This window comes from Macrotis lagotis, chromosome 3, assembly GCF_037893015.1.
Source record: "Macrotis lagotis isolate mMagLag1 chromosome 3, bilby.v1.9.chrom.fasta, whole genome shotgun sequence".
NCBI classification, from domain to species: Eukaryota; Metazoa; Chordata; class Mammalia; order Peramelemorphia; family Peramelidae; genus Macrotis; species Macrotis lagotis.
Genome location: NC_133660.1, coordinates 205,343,650 through 205,362,243, shown reverse-complemented (window position 1 = coordinate 205,362,243; position 18,594 = coordinate 205,343,650).

Below are 18,594 nucleotides of genomic sequence, written 5' to 3'. Positions count from 1 at the left end.
AATGCAGGCATGGTATGCTGGATGATCCTTTGCCAGAGTCTCCCATGTACAGAACTGATTAACCCCAAATCCTTCCAGGGAGTAATTTTGGCGAAGAAAAGACGGCCAGAAGAGTGAAACCCAATGGGAAGGATTTTTCTGAGTATCACTATATTTCCTCTCCCTAAGATCATGTAGTCTTGCCTTGAAGTCAGGAGAAGGAATATATGTAATTGCCCTTTAGGATTGGTTGTTTGTGCCAAAGTCCATGAATGAAGTAACATCACAGTGACATGTTCCCTGGAGGGCAGAATCCAGCCAGCCCTTCTGGATGAAAGAGGAATCTAGATAAAGGAATAGATCAACTTTCTGCTCTTGGGATCTTTGATCCTGTGAGGAAGGACATCTCCTCCCTCTAGGACAACAGAGAACTAGACAAAGAGATATACCAATAATTACAAATTTGGAACTGGAGCCACCAGTGCAAGGAAGATTGTTGAGGGCTGAGGAAGCAGAATCAGTAGTCTGCCTGGGGAAGCCAGTTAGGAAGAATGGGGACCAGAATTAGGAAAGAGAGCAGGGAGAACTCAGATGGCAAAAAGTGGAAGTGGTGTCTCAAATGGATAAAAATGGCCAACATGAAGACGAGGAGGTGGGAGAAACTGAAGGACAAAGTTTCAGTCATGTTTGACTCTTTGTGACCCCATATGGGATTTTTCTTAGCAAAGATAATAGAGTAGTTTGCTATTTTATAGTTGAGGAACTGAATATTTGTAGATAGTAAACACTTAATAAATGGTCTATATCTATCTTTCTACCTCTCTAATGAGATAGCTAACTATTTATCTATCACTCATCTATCTTTCTATAGCACTGAGATGTTGAGCTACTTGCCCAAGGTCATACATGCAGGATATATCAGAGGCATAATCTGAATCCTGTTTTTGCCTTGGTTAAGTCACTTCAATTTCATTAAGCTGAAAATTTCTTATCTTTATGATGGTTGATTGAACCACATGACTTCTAGGTCCGTTTCAACTCTAAACAAAAGTCTTCTATAACCAATGTTCTAGTTTACAAAACAACTTTATATTGATGTACAGAAAAGGGGATTCTTATTTCTCATTTTGTATAAATCCTAGGAAATATTGTAAAAGATGGCAAACGTTTCAAGTATCACTGTACCTAAAAATATGCTTGTTAATGTACAAGGAGTCCCAGATTATTTATAAATAAAAAACTGAGTTTCAGAGAGGCAGAGTGATTTATCTGTCTAGGGCCACATAGTAGAATTGGGATTAGAACTCACATTTTGGAGTGATCTGAGCTATTTACCTTTAGATGTTACTCTTGTCATCTTAACTGTGTTTTTAGAAATGCAGTAAATGCTTTTCATTTGCCATGTGATCTCTCATTTCTCTGCAGATGTTCTTTTGAAAAAAATTTTGTTTTCATGTTAAGAACTAACACCAGAGGGCACTATCTTGCCAACATCTAAAACATCTGGAAATAATGGAAAAATTATTGTCTTGTGCCAATGTAAACCTGGTCTATCACAGATGTGCTACATCTCTATCCTTAATGAAATCGATTATATAATTATAGAATGCTCTACCTTGAAGGAACAAACCTCATATAGATCAATTTCTTCATTTAATAGATATTTTAATAAAAATCTGAGATCCAGAGAAATTTTCTTTTCTCTAAGTCTCACAATTATTTAATATTGAAGAACTCAAGAGTTCTCAGTTCAGAAACTTTGAAGTTCATTCTGCTCACCCCCACATGTGATTCTCATTTATCTCACTGATTAAAATTTCATTTTTAAAATGCATTTCATTTTTTAAGAAAGGTACCTTATCTCATCTGTTTACTTTAATTTTTTAATTTTCATCTTCATGTCTAGAATTAATTCCAGAGATAAATATCCTGCTGAGTTTTGAAACATATGTATAACTACTAGGGTAAATATTTTGACTAGTGCCACCAGTGCAAGGGAGATTATTTTATTTTGTTTTCCATATGGCAATACTTTATTTCCTGATGCCAATCCATACCCTTTTTGTCAAAATGAAGAGGAAAAAAAAGTTTTTTTAGTGAAATTTCCTTTGTTCAGCTAACACTGAAATTTTCTGTACAAGAAGAACTGCCCTCAACCATTATTATTAAGTTTGAATGGTTTTGGAAATTAGCTTTTGCAGCAGACTTGATCATGTTTCTTAATGAATTCAATCAAAAATTATAAGGCAAAAACAGTACTTATATGTCAAACATATTGTGGTGAAGTCACTCTGATGACAATGAATGTTATTTGAATTACAAGTAACATCTCTACTCTTCTTTAGCTGTCAAAAGTTAAAAGAAATCAAATACTCTATTCCCACACAAATTTGCAGTGAATATATTTTCTGAATGCAGACTGTGGCTCCAGCAGTGTTTTTTAAACCTCCATGCAAAGGCAAAAGAAATTTTCATATTTCACAATCCATTTAATTTTGCAGCTAACCTTCAACTGGAAGAGATTAATAGTCAGTATAATATAATGACATGCTAAAAGGCAAATATCAAAACAAGAATCTTACAGAATTCCATAAATGTCTTCCAAGTGATAAATATGATTAATCAAAATCATATGCTTGTAGTTTGATATATATATATATATATGTATATATATATATATACATATATATATATATATATATTTGTTGGTACCTATCTGTGTGAAAAGACATTTTAATAGATGAAATACATCATCATTCTGCAGATGGGTTACATCTTTCTCCTTATTGAAAAGCATCTGTTGCTTCCAGCAATAGAGTGTGTGTGTTTGTGTGTTTGTGTGTTTGTGTGTGTGTGTGAAACATTCATTTCCTAGCTGACCTTTTGGGGGGGAAAAAGTACTCTTCCCAAGGGCATTGAATTCCTTTCAATGGACATTTTCAAAGTCCTGGGAGCCATGAACTAGTGCGTATTAACAATTATTTCACTTGGCTATGTCCCAGAATCTCAAAGGAGATATTTCTGGATTGACCTTCAGATAAAAAAAAAATGAGATTCTTTCTTGAAATATATCATCTGAGATTAATTTGGAGGTTTAGATATATCAAGCACCATCTGTGAGTCCAGGGGCTATATTGAATTAAACTTCTGTCTGTATCTCCAACAGAAGTTCTCTGAGTTTCCTCAACTTTGTTTATATCTTGGTGGAGTCAGTATCTGTTTTCTCAATGGAAAGGAGATAGGGCTAACCAATCCTTATTTCTTTTTGTTTTGTTTTTTGTTTTGTTTTGTTTTTGTTCTTACCAAGAGAGATTCTTTTTTTCTTTTAGGTTTTTTTGCAAGGCAATGGGGTTAAGTGGCTTGCCCAAGGCCACACAGCTAGGTAATTATTAAGAAGAAACACATTTATTTTTTTGGCAAGGCAATGGGGTTAAATGACTTGCCGAGGGCCACACAGCTAGGTAATTATTAAATGTCTGAGGCTGGATTTGAACTCAGGTACTCTTGACTCCAGGGCCATTGCTCTATCCACTGCACCATCTAGCCACCCCTCGAGAGATCTTCTTTAGAACAGAATAGATAGATTAAAAAAATGCCTAAGAAGGAATGGAAATCTGAGGTGAATGAGGGGATAGCAAAAGAGGTCCTAGCTATTCTTAAAAAAGTCCAAGTCATCAGACCCAGATGGACTAAATTTCAGAGTAGAGAGAGAACTGTCAGAGAAGAATTGCAGAGCAATAGTTAGTGATTTTTGGAAGATCAGAGAGAATGGGAGAAATTCCACAGAAATGGAGAAAAGCAAATAAATCTCCAATTTTTTAAAAAGAGAATGTCTGCAACTATATAATTCATAAACTAAAAAGTTGACCATATTTTTTTCACTATTCTATTATGTTTTTATTATTCAAAAAATCTTAGAATTTAAGAATCAAAAAAGACCTAATTTACCATCTAGTCCAATTTAGATGCAAAAAGAATCCCTCTTAGAACATTCAAGTGGTTGACTGCTTGAAGACATCCAGGGAAGAAAAAATTTACTACCTCTTGAGGAAAGTCATTCTATTTTACTTTTGGAAAATTTTCATTATTAGGGAGTTTTTCCTGACATTAAGTCTAAATTGTTACCTTTTCAACTTCCATCCATGTTTCTGGTTCTGCCCTCTGGGGCCATCCATAAAAACATAGCGTCTCCTCTACATGATATCCTTTCAAAACAAAAAGACAGGTAACTCATCCACCCCTGCCCTTCCTGAGACTTTCCCTCCTCCAAATTAAGCAAACATGAACAAGTTTCTTCAACCAATTCTCATATGATACAAACCATGCTGGTTGCCCTCCTTTGGACCCTCCTTTGCTTATATCAATGTTCCTCTTAGCAATATCATCCAGAACTGAACATCATGCAAGAGTAGAATATGTCAGGATTATCATCTCCTTATTCCTAAAAACCTGTGTCCCTTACAGTGTGACCCAAGATTGAATTATCTTTTTGTTTTCAGTTGAACTAACAGTCTGCTAAAAAAACCTTTTTTCATAATATTTATTTATATACGACTCCTGCCACCTTATAGTAATTAAGCTAATTCTTGAAGAAGGAAGGGGTACCCAAGTGCAAGATTTTATCTTCTTAGATTTATTCTAAGTTCTCCAGTCTTTGTGTCCCATCTCTTTGATCTAAAGGGAATATGTTAAATATTCCTCTCAATGAACCAGTCAAAAAGACTGAGTAAAACATTGTTTTATTAAAAAATAATTTATTAAATATCTATCACATTCCAGGAATAGAAAGAAAAACAAAAACACAAAGTCCTCAGTTCTATTGGGGGAGACTACATGTAAATAATTATGTACACCCATGATATATATAAAACATAAAAGGGAATTAATCAAAAAAGGTAGGCATAAGCATGGAGAAGGTCCAAGGAATTTTCTTGCACAAAGGAAGCATTTCAGCCAAGTCTTGGAGAAAGCCAGGAAAACTAGGAGGCAGAGATTAAGAGGGAGAACATTATAGGCATGGAGGGGTAACCAGTAGAGAGACACAAATCTGGGAGATGGAATATCCCATGGAAATAAAAATTGTGAAAAGGCCAGTGACTTTATTAGACTAAAATGCCAGAGAAGGAGGATTAAATAGAAGAAAAAGGTAAAGAAAGGAAGAGGATGAACATGAAAGGTGTCATCAGCAAATTTAATGAGCATATCACCTATGTTTTTATTGAAATCATTATTTAAAATGCTATATAGTTGAGAGCAAAGCACAGAGACTTCTTGCCATGTCTCCACTTGAGATCTCAAGCCATGATGATGATGAATAATCCACCTAGTTCTAATGGCTATGTCTCCATTTTATTCACACTAGAATGAGAAATTTTCTCTTAAGCTTTACTAAAATCTAGATAAATTATGTCCACAGCATTCCCCCTATCTATAGTTTAATAATCCTGTGAAAAAGGAAAATGGGGGTTAGTTTGGTACAATGCTATTGATGAAGCCATTCTGGTTCTTTGTCATCATCATTTTTAAAGTGTTCGCCAATCATCTCTTTAATGACCTACTCTAGAATTTTCCCAGGAATAAAAGTCAGTTCGCTGGTTGCAGATACTTGTTCTTTTCCTTTTAAAGAAAATTGAGGCAACTTTCACCCTTCTCCAATCTTATAATAATCTCCAATTTTCTGTAACCTTTCAAATATCATTTACATTAGAAGCTTAACAATCATATCTGCCAGTTCTTTCATGACCCAGGAAGGTTGTTCACCAGTCTGGTGACTCAAATTTATCTCCGGTGACAGCATTAGGTGTTCCTTTAATGTCTCGTTTATCACAGCTATCAACTCCTTTATAGTCATTTTTCTATTATTGTATCCAATGTAAAGATCATATTTAAAACAAGAATAAGAATTGAGACATTCTGCTTTTTCCTGGTTTTTAGTTAGTATTAATTCAATCATCTTAAGCAACAGTCATATTTATTCTTTGACACTCCTTTTCTTCATCAAATATCTTTGAAAAACAACAACATATTTTTATAGTCCTACACTTCCCCCACCAGTCTTGCCTTATTCTCAACTTCAGTATTCCTGGTAGAATTTTATAAGATTATGTCATGCTCCTATATTCATTTCTTGTTACTTGGTCTTGTCTCTATCTTCTGTACGTTTATTTTTAAAATCTAAGTTTATTAATGAGTTCCCTCTGCATCCACATTAATCTTTTCAGCTAAATCTCCTTTTTCCTTCTCATTGGATTCTTTCTAGTAGCATTTTCATATTTTTACTCATAACCATCTCCCATCCTTCCTAGGCTGACTTCTTTGGAAACATTTTAGTCCATGGGATCATGCCTGTATTTCTTGTGAATCCTTTGAAATCTGCTTTCCCCAAATCTAGAGTGGATGTCAGGCTATGCCTGGTTTTTCTCTCCTTTTCTGTCACAAACACAAGGGAGGAGTGAATCACTTCTCAAAGTTTCCCTCATTTTTAGTATTAGCAAGCAGTTCCTCTTTGTTAGGGAGAATCTGACCCAGAATAGAATTTCTTTCATTGGTGCCTCTTCTTTTTGCAGGATGAAAGGATTACTAGAAATGATTCTAGCTGCTTTGCTTTTGGCACAAAGAAGACTACAGCAAATTTTTGGATAATTGAAGTGCCCCCACCAGGGATGTGCTGGAGCCAACTCAAATTGGTTTAAAAAAGTTAATTGCTGGATTTTCCCTGTGAGCATTTACACTTTAGAAATAAGTAAATAAGTAAACACTTCAAATCAGAGTTTTATTATTGTTTTGTAAATAAAAAAGAGGAAGAGATGAAAAATCAGCACAATTTATTTTTAAAAATCTGATAATACAATGTTTCACACCTATGGACTAACAGCCTCTTCAAAGAAATAGTGTCAGAGGAGGTATCTTCTTTCCATACCTTTACACATTTAATCTGCCCAACAACTTTTCAAAGTCTACAATGCAAATACTACTACCTCCATATTACAGAGAGGAAACTGACTTTCAAAAAGGTTAAGTGACTTGTCTGAGGTAATAGAGCCATTGCATGTCAGAACTCAGATTTATACCTATAACATCCTGACCATAATTCTGGGGATATGCTTCAAAAGGAAGGCCTGAATCCTCTTCTCTTTAATTTCTCACCATTATTTCTGGCTAAGGATTGACTAACTGTTCAGCAATTTCAACCCTTCAATGACCCTCTCAGTGGGCAAACTGGTTTTGACTGTCTAACATTCCCTGATGTCAACAAGTTTTAAAAAAAAAAGAATATTTCCTTTCATATCATCTACATTTTCTCTAATTCTTCTCCAGCATACATTGAGTGTTTGTTCACAGCAGGGAATGATAAAAAAGCATAGAAAATCCTATAGTAAATCTCAGTAAGTCTGGCTTTGAAAGATCCATCATGTCAGGAAAGCATCAGAGAGATCTGAGCATATGAATGATTTACAACAGTACACTGTGAAGAGAGAACCATTCCTTAGACCTGGGAATCTTATAGAAAATGGATACTCCTTTTCACAGGAGCTGAATGTTTGGGGTTTTTTCTTTTTTCTTAAAATACATGAGATTGAAAGAAAGTTTCTCCAATTACAAATCAAGGGCTTTTTCTATTATTCTATGAGACAAGCATTATGTCCCCTGAGGCTTTTCTTCTATTGTATGGATTTTTAACCTTATTGGGTGTATAATGGTTACCATGGCAGAAACCATGGACTCCTCAGAATAATATTTTAGGGGCAGCTAGGTGGCGCAGTGGTAGAGCACCGGCCCTGGAGTCAGGAATACCTGGGTTCAAATCTGGCCTCAGACACTTAATAATTACCTAGCTGTGTGGCTTTGGGCAAGCCACTTAACCCCATTGTCTAGCAGAAACCTAAAAAAATAAAGTAAAATAAAATAATAACAAAAATATTTTAAAATGCATAAAATAAAATAAAATATATAAAATTACAAAGGAAGCCAAAGATTAATGAAAATAATGTAGTTCTGCCCCCCCCCATCAATGTTCAAAGATACCTTGAAACCTACCCACATATCCATTAAATGTTTGTAGTTTCAAGGCTTAGGACACATGTTCAAGAGACTAAATATTTTCATTTCCTTCAATGATTGTTCATATGACATGATCTTAAGACCTTTCACTATCCTGGTTACCTTCCTCTGGATTCTCTCCAATTTAAATAAAGTTCTTCCCCAAAAAAGTGGCCTCTAAAATGGATTTCAATACTCCAGATGTAGTCTGACCACTGAAGAGTATAGTACCACATTTCACTTTCATTCCTGGTCAGCTCTGGTTGTTAAAGTTGGTTAAATGCTTGTCAAGGATTTTGTAGAAGGGATTCTTGTTGAAATATTTGTTGAACTATATAATCCCTGATGTTTATCCTTCTTTGAGATTTTGTAAGTGACTGTGCATTAAATACAGTTGACAATGTTGGTATAGAATGATTAAAGTCAATGTCCTTGCTTTCTTTAATAAACAGTAAACTCTAAGAGTGGAAAGTGATGTGTTATGAGAATTTTTGTAGGTGCATGCTGGAGTCTGGTTTATGAAGCTATTGTAGATTTGTCATATGAGCCAGTTCAAACTAAACTAGTATTTTTTCAACTAGAACATCTAAGGGAAGGACACAAGGCTTAACCAGAGTCACACAAGGGGAGAGCCTCCAGAAAAGGGAAATATCCACCCAGGGATGGAAGCTAAGATCATTAAAATTTCTAAACCCTACCACAGGACCAGGACAGATACCCCTTAAGCAGGATCCTCGACATGTCACCTGTATTCTATCTGCCTCAGCTTCCCTATTTGTAAAATAAAAAAATAATAATAATAGTACCAATTTCCCAAGGTTTTTGCAAGGATTAAATAAGAATAGTTGCAAAACTACTTAGGACAGTCCCTGGTTACAGCAGGCAAATAGATATTTTTTTTAATTTTACTTCTAACCATATACAGAAATACATGTTAATCTTTGTGTAGTTTATTTTGTATATACAATGCCACATCTCTTCCCTACTCAAACTCTTTCCCTGGGTTCTCACTGCCTACCTAATAAATTCTGAGTTCTTTAATCTTGGCATTCCTGACCATGCATAATTTGGCCCCACACTATTTTCCAGTCATTTCTTCCTGTTCCTCCAAAACAAACTGATTGTTGAAGAGTTTATAGAGGAGTTTTATATTTCAGTGGACAGTTAAAACTAGGTGACCTCAGAGGTCCCTTCCAATTCAGATTTTATGATTTGAACTTTCTGCTCCATCCAAATTGTTTTCCTAAGACTTACCAACATGCCTCCTACTTTGTGGTTCCTTTACCCTCTCTTCAGTCATTGTCCTGCTTTCTCTCTATTATCCAAATTCTATCAGCTCCAGTCCAAAGCCATTTCTCCATGAAACATTCTGCAATTATTCCAATCCACAGGGTTCTTTAATTCTTTTAGATCCCTCGATTTAATAGTGATGCTATCTATTATTTGTTGATGTACTGATTATTTTTCCATATATGTAATGTATTCTGTCCCTAATTAAACTGATTGTTAATTAATATCCCACTGGATCTCACTTCTTCTTGTGCCTACATATATCTTTCATTACCAGCATTTATTAAATGCTTATGCATACAGTGCACTATGCCAAGCATTGGCAATTTGGAGAGATGAGGGGAAAACAGGGTCCATACACTCAAGAAAATCACAAGCTAGTTACAGAAAAGACATGTAAATACCCAACTATGTACAAACTGAAACAGATTCAGCAGAAGGTATGTCTCAGAGGGAAAGAATTAGTAGCTGGGAAATAGAAAAAGATCTCATGTAGTCAAAAGAATTTGAGCTGAATCCTAAAGGAAATCAGGGAACTAAGTCAGAGGTGAGAAAGAAGAGCTTTTGGCATCAAGGACAACCATTGCAAAGGTCCATGGAGTTAGGAAATGGAATATCCTTGATGAGGAATGACAAGTTAAGTGTATAAAGATTGGCAAGGGGAAAACACAAATATTGATTAACTGCTATAGGCAAACCAATTTGACAAAATTCAGGAAAATAGTTGTCACTAAAAACAAAAAAGATAATATTGTTTATACTATTCTAGATAATTGTTTTGACAGCTTTCTTCACTTTTCTGTAGACACAGTGAAAAAAGCCAGATATTTTCCAAGCTAAGAACTAGAGATTCTTATGGGAAGACAAGAGAAAAATAGCAATGATATCATTACCTTTCCCCTTTGGTTTCTGGAACAGCAATTTTCTCTCACATCTCTTTTTCCCAAATTTGAACCCTATCCCAGTAAGACAGAGGCCTGAATTACCAATATAAAGAGGAATCCTTCCTTCCTCATGCTCTCAGATGGAACTTGGTCTCCATTTTATTAGTGTCAGTGGGGCCACAACCTTAAGATAACAAGAAAAGAAGAAAATCAAACTCAGGACGGAAAGCAGACTAAAATTTGGCCAGACTGTTTGAGTTGACACCCCCTATTCTTGGGGGGTTGTGAGGAGAGGAATGTGGCTTGGAATCATTCATGATTAGAAGAGGCTAGAATTATTTTTTTAATGACTCTTAGGAAAGTTATTTAACAGTCCATTTATTCCATTGTCCTATACATAAGATATCTAGGAATAAAACTATGTACATTGTTAGAACACTGATTTATTGCAACAAAATATAAATGGTACTTTTCTTAATTCCTTTTAAAAACCACTATTAAAAATAGTCTGAAATTAAAATTCATAAATCTTTGAGAGAAGTGGTCCTTTAAAGAAGAGATCTTAGAAATAAATATTCTAGTAAATTAGTCAATAAATATTTACTAAGAATCTGTTCCGGTCCTGTGCTAAGTAATAGGGACACAAAAGAAGGTAAAAGACAGTCCCTTCTCTTAAAGTGCTCAGTCTAATGACAGAGGAAACAAACAAACAACAATATAAAAACAAGAAAATAAAGAAAAATTGGAGATAAACAACACAGGGAAGCCACCAGAATTTAGGTTGATCAGGAAAAACTTTTTACAGAAAAGAAAAATTTAGCTTGGACTACAAGGAAACCAGGAAGTAGAGATGAGGAGGGAGAGTATACTAGGCATGGAGAGTAGTCAGTGAAAACCTCAGGAATAAGGAGATGCAAAGTCTGGTTGGAAGAACAGCAAGGAAACCAGTGTCATTAAATCACAGAATGCATTGTTGGGGACATTAGGGAAGTAAAGTGTTAGAAGATTAGAAAGGTAGGAGTGGACCAGTTCTGAAGAACTTTGAATAGCAAATGGAGAATTTTATATGTTACCCTAGAGGATATAGGGAGCCCCTGGAATTGAATGAATGAGGGTTGGGGGGGAGTAACATGGTTTAGAAAGATCAGTTTGACAGAGTAGATTCTGGATTCTAGTAGGGAGAGATGGAGGTAGTAAGACTAACCAGAAGGCTATTGCAACAGTATAGGAATGAATGGATGAGGAGTCACTCCAGAGTGGTGGCAGTGTCTGAGAAGAGAAAGGGGGAGTAGATGAGAAAAGTCTGGAGGGTAAATTGATAGGTCTTTTTTTTTACTTATTATATTTTTATTTTTTAGGGTTTTGCAAGGCAATGGGGTTAAGTGACTTGCCCAAGGTCAAACAGCTAGGTAATTATTAAGTGTCTGAGATGGGATTTGAACTCAGGTTCTCCTGACTCCAGGACTGGTGCTCTATGCACTGCACCAACTAACTGCCCCTAAATTGATAGGTCTTAACAAGAGATTGAATTTTGAGAGAAGGTGAGGAGTGGAAAATGATTCCTATAGTTGCCAGTCTGGGTTGCACTTAACAACAATAGGAAAATTTGGAAAAAGGAGAATTGGGGAAGAAAGATAATGCCCTCATTTTATAGCTGAGGAAACTAAGTACTATAAAAGAGAAACAACTTGACTTGAGTTTTACACAGGAAGTGAATGGTAAAGGTAAGACTAGAACCTAGATCCCTGGACTCCAAGGGCAGTATTCTTTCTAGTACACTATGCTGCCTCTAATTTCTAGGAAATGTAATTTAGAATTCCTGGTATGTGTGTATACATGTGTGTATGCGTTTGCTGGGTTACATGTTTATGTCTGACATATTCATTTATTTCTATCCAGCTTTAAGGTTTGATGAAACATTTCATGCACAACAACCCTATGAGGTAGATCATATGATCCTCATTTAATAGATGAAGAAATTGAAGTTTACTTTTTGCCCCTTACAATATATTGCTAGTAGGGGTAACTAGGTGGTTCAATGAATAGTGTAGTATTTGCTACACTATTGCTAGTGTAGTAATGCCAAGAAGATAAAGGAATTCTAAAATGAGACAGGGGAATCTGCATCTTACTTGAGAATGCCTATTAGGACCCAAGCTATATTAATATTCAAAAGATGTCATCACCAAGCATAGAAAACAAAATGAAAAGTTAAGGAAAATCAATCCCTAAATTAAAGCCAGATTGCTGAAAAAGAGAACATTGATGTGCTTGTGAATATCTGCTATCTCAACCTTAATGCAGAGTAAAAGTGTATTTTAACTCTCATGTCTTTTGAAAACAGGATATGAAAATGGCAGCTGCTAAATTCTTAGTCTCTTCAATAGCTCTGATTTTATAGTTTAATTTCCGTTTATATAAGAAAATAACTTAAGCCAGAATCATCACGTAAGAGTGGATGGAGAACCTGCTCAGAATTAAGGATATGTGGTTTTCAGCACCTTCTTTGACACATACTGGCAAGTAAGACTCTAAGTTATAGTAGATAGCGTCGGTAGATGAAATGCCTTATATCAGCGAAATCATAGTTCCACTCTTTTGTCCATCTTCACCCACCATTGTCCCCTTAAAGAATTATGTTTTGATTCCCCATCACCCAAGGGTCACTATGGTAGGCATGGCAAGTACCAGTAACAGTTGATAGGAAAAATAAAGTTGATAGGGCAGATGTTTGAATGAATCCACAGGAGGTGTGGATTGGCATGAGGTTATCTAGGCTGGGGCACTCCTGCCCTGCTTGGGGCATTTGGGGGAAAACTTGCAGGTTGGTTTTGGTCTGACAAATGCACATTTTCCTGAAAAACCCCCACACATGGGCAGGGGGGAGGAAAATGAGTCAACACTCGTTGGCATGTATTAGCATTAGAATTACTATAGTTATCAGGTAGGAAGAATAGAGTGACCAAAGGAATCATAACTGATTTAATGAGCCGTTAGTGGTTTGCTATACCAGTCGTGTGTATTTAGACATTGCATGGCTTAATCTTTGAGAGTGGTCTGAGAAAGAGCTACTGTTTCCTCAAGGAAGGTAGCAGGTGAGGCAAATTGCCCTTTCCCAACCTGGAAAGGAAGTGATGTAAAATCATAATACAGCACTTTTCTGAAGCTCTGTAATTGGCATGAGTGCACTTTAAATCTTTTAACAAGGATCCATTGATATGGGAAGGGAGATTATATTCAGAGGTCAAGAACCACAGTATCCAGACCAGAAGATCTATTTTCTATCAAATCAATCCATGGGGTGAAATGGTTCTGGAAAAGACATGTGAAAAGGATGGCTTTGCACAACACAACCCTCCTGGTAATAAATATAATGTGGAAGTCATTGGTTGGCATGGTGCTTTTCAAATTCAAAGGACAAAATCAACTAAAGAATTATATAGAAGAATAAACAATAGTCCTTTGCTTTTGATTTAGCATTACTTTTTTTCAAATAAACTAAAAACTCCTAAAACCCTATTTCTATACAGTTTTACAGTTTACCGAGTGCTTTCCCCACAATGGTCCTATGAGATTATTGGCTCCATTTTATAGATGGGGAAATTGTAGTTCAGAGAAGGAAAAATAACTTCCCCAAGGCCTCAAATGTTTTAATCTCCAAAGATATTGACCTAAAATTCCAGGCAGAAAACATCCAAATGATTGAAGGAAACATTGTCAAGATTATTCTATTCAGTGGTATGGCCAGAACATTTACTTAGTTCTTCAACTTGTGAATGAAAGAAAAGGAATTTGAGCATTAACTTTGTACCAGACATTGTGCTCACAAAAAGTGAGAAAATCTCTGTCCTCAATGAACTTGTATTCTAATAGTTAAAGGCATACACAAAGGGGAATGAGGTAAGGGGAGTCCCAAGAATGGTGAGCTGATTCATAAAGTCAATCAATTAGCATGATCCTTCAACCAATCAATGGATCAATTAACAAAGATATACACACATGTGTAAGTATGTATGCATATATATATATATATATATATATATATATATATATATACATATATATATTACACAACTTGAATTCTAGGTAGGAAAGACTTTTGTAGGAGATGATACTTGAGGTAATCTTAAAGGAATCCCAGGATTCCAAGTGGTAGAGGTAGTGGGTGAGGGATGGCAGGAGGAGGACAATAGGTATAAGCAGCCAGGACAAAGGCACATATACCTTAGACACTAAAGAGAAAAAACTGAGCTGAGCCCAGAACTGAAGAGGAGGAAGAGAGCAAGCTGAACATTTTTTCCAATGTTCCCAAGCTTACTCTCTAAAACAAAAATCCATTTTTTAACATCAGTATACTTTCTGGTGATGACATATGAAATATGACATATGAAATATGAAATAATACAAGCTCTGAAAAATAAAAAAATGACTGATCCAAAGAACAAGAAGGTCCAAAAAGGTTCCAAAACTTCACTAATGATGACATGCATAAAAAATGGTATAAGGGATGTTGTTTGTTACTGTTGTTATGTCATCCCCAACTCTTGGTTAGCCCCTTTGGGGTTTTCTGGGCAAATATATTGTAATTATTTGCTGTTTCCATCTCAAGCTCATTTTTCAGATGAGGAGAGAGAGGTAAACATCATTAAGTGGCTTGTCCAGGATCACAAATCTAATAAGTGTCTGAGGCTAGATTTAAACTCAGGTCTTCCTGACTACAGGACTGATGCTCTATTCACTATGCACCTAACTGCCTGGTAAAAGAAATGAATAAGAAAAGGAGGCAGGATAGTCACTTAGCAAGAAAAAAGAGAAGAAATGGATAGAAAGTACTGGTGCTGCACAGAAAACATTTGAAAGAACTGGAGGGAAGTTTCCTAGTACTTTGAGTGAATCAAGAAGGGGTCTGTGTGTGTGTGTGTGTGTGTATGTGTGTGTGTGTGATGAGAGTTGGAATAGGTTATGAAGGCTTTGAATGAAAAAGAACTTAGGAAGGTCTCCATGAAATCTCACTGAAAAGGGAGGTTTCCACTTTAAACCCCAATTACTATAATTGTAAATTATTAAGCAGATAGGAGGCCACCCACAATGAAGTTTAAAATGTGTGAATAGCATAGTTTATACCCCTATTAGCTCTCTCTTTACAAAGTATGAACTCTTGTTAAAAAAAATCACATTCTTAAATCAAACTAAGCACACTCATGGGGCTTTAAATGGGGTTGGATGCCATCAATTGGTATATATTCCAGGATCTGGAACCTGTCCCAGAGGGCAGCAAGGTAGTGGAGAGTGAGCCCACCATCCACTCCCATCCACCTCCCTTGTTATTGAAGAGAATGGACCAATGACAGATAACATGACTAGGTGAGAGCAGAGAAAGGCACACTGAGGACCAACAAGGACACAAACAGATTAAGAAAGGAAGCAACCAGAAGGAGAAAGTCACTTTAAGACAATTGACTATAAATTATATGGGGAACTGATCCCAGGAACCCAACAGAGAACTGTATCTAAGGATTAAATGTAGTTTGAGAAGGAAAAAAAGGAACAGAAGTTGAGAGTCACCCTTTTTTGTCCTACGTGGGACTTACTAAATTGTCATTTTAATCATCCCTCTCTAGAGACTTTATAAAGGCAAGGGAAGAATGAACCCCCCCCCCCCAGTTTTTTTTAAGGCAGTTGTTTTTGCACAACTCTGCTTTCTTTATCTATTTTTTTTTTTAGTTTTTTTTGCAAGGCAATGGGGTTAAGTGACTTGCCCAAGACCACACAACTAGGTAATTATTAAGTGTCTGAGGTTGGATTTGAACTCAGGTAGTCCTGACTCCAGGGCTGGTACTCTATCCACTGTGCCACCTAGCGCCTCCCTCTCTTTATCTATTTGATAAATATAGTAAAATCTAATCAAGGCTTCTAACTGATTAGAAAACCTAGCTCTTCAGGATAAACTTAAGTCCTCAGCAATGGAAATCACTTTCTGGGGGGGTCTCGATCTTGTGTCTACAAAATAGATAAGTGATTCTAGAGAGTTACTACCCCCGGATAAAATATATCCCTCTTTTTTTTGTGTTTGTCCATTAAAATGACATTGAACCTTGTTTTCTTTGTTAAAAAAAAACACTTTTTCTGACTTTGAGCTGAAACTTCCTATCTTCTCTATTAGAATGTGAGTAGTTTGAGACCTGGCCTACCTTACTTTTCTATTTTTATCCCCAGAACTTGGTATGTTTAAATACATTAAATGTTCAATAAATGCTTTGTTTTCATTCAAAGAAGATGAAGGTAAGTTCTCCCAAGGTTTAATGGAAAAACATGGCTACTACAATTTGAATGCACTTTGATAAAGGGAAATGAAAATGAGATTTGTAATCAGACAATCTTGAGTGAAAACCTATCTCTTCTATTTGGCCTTGGTAAATCACTTCCCCTTTGGACTTTGATCTGCTTATCTATAAAATGGGAGAGGGTTGCTCTGAAATTCTGATTCTATTTTACCTAGAATGATAGATCTTACAGTTGCTTACAAAGAAAAAACAGCCTAATGCCCCAGGCTGATGATGTTCGGACTTCATTCTTGAAGAAGATGACAACATCAGGGAAGTGATGCCAGGACAGATTCATGAACGGAATTTGAGTGAGGGGCTGTACTGTCACCAGTCCCACTTTCTCAGATAGGATCAGTAGTCAGTTATGCCCAGGGCCTGTTGAAGAAGCATCATCATTTGTGTACTTGCAAAATGAGTATAAAATCATTCTCAACAGATGACTAGAGCAGCCTGCAGGGAACCCAGAGGGATGTGCCTATGTTATCCATTAATTGTGTATGGTTTATGAACTCTTTGCTCTGATACCTCTGTCCCTTTGTTCATATTTTTCTGCATGCCCAAATTGTTTTCCCTCTTTCCCTTCACTTCTTGGATTTGTGCCTATCCTTTAAAGAACAATTTATGTGTCACTTGAGGAAGCCCTCCCCTAGTGAGGGGCAATGTGGTCTAATGGCTAAAACAATGGATCTGGAGTCAGGAAGACCTAGGTTCATATCCTGTCCCTGACTAGTTCTCTGACTATAATCAAGTTGTTCAACCTCTCACAAGTCTTAGTTTCCCCATCTATAAAATAAGGGTCTTGGACTTGATGGATCCCAAGATGCCTTCTGGTTCAAAATCTATATCATCCTGTAAATATAAGGTCCTACAAATCCTATATAATCCTATAAATATATATAACTCATGCAAGTCATTAATGACCTTGAAGCTTATAAGAAGTCTTGTGTGGCATTTTCCTGATTCACTTATCACATGATATTGTATATTATAGTTAATTATGTATATGTCTTGTCCTGGCTGGACTATAAGTTCTATCAGAGCAGGAACTCAGATTTATCTAATCTTTACATCTCTCCCATCACCTGAATGATGATGATGATGATGATAATAATGATTATTATTATTTATAACATATAGACTTTGTAAACATTATATTTATTATAAAATATCATATGTATATATGTATGTATTTATAATTGTTGCTGTTGTTGAGTTGTTCAGCCATATATGATTCTTTGTGACAATACAGGAATGGTTTGCTGAGGTAAGCAGAGATTAAATAACTTGCCCAGGGTCACACAACTAGTAAGTGTCTGAGGCTAGATTTGAACTCAGGTCTTCCTAACTCTTGGCCTAGTGGTCTATCCAATGTGCTATCTCATTGAATGTATTATATTGCATGATAATATACTACATAAATTATTTAATGAAAATAAATAATATACGAACATGTAACATGATTACAATAATAACATTTCTATAGTACTTAATATATCCCGGCACTATGCAAAACACTAGGAAGTTCCAGCAAACATATCACAAACCAAACCCATATGCTCATGCTCTTTTGTAATTTTGCTCACCCTCTCACACCATTCCCCTGATGACTTCACTCCCTAAGCTGTCTCTCTGATACCAGACCCCCAAAATAACTTATATAGTTATATAATGCTTTTTATCTGTTGGGTGCTTTATAATTATTTTCTCATTTGTTCTCACGACACTCCTAGGAGGTCAGTACTCTATTATTATCCCTATTTTATAGTTGAGGAAACTGAGGTAAACAGTAGTTAAGTGACTTGCCCAGGGACCACACAACTACTAAGTATCTGAAGTCAAATTTGAATTCAGGTCTCCCTGACTTCAGGTCCAATATTCTATTCACTATACCACTTAACTGCCAGGGCTTTGGATTGGATGGATGCTTAATAAATTTCAGAGAATGAATGAATGAATGGTTCCAAAGTCACATATACAGAATTTCTAGTGACACTATTTATTATTCTTTTTATGAGCCAGTTATTACTGTGGGCTGTTGAATAGCAACGAGAAAGGGGGGTTCTTATTCAACCTCC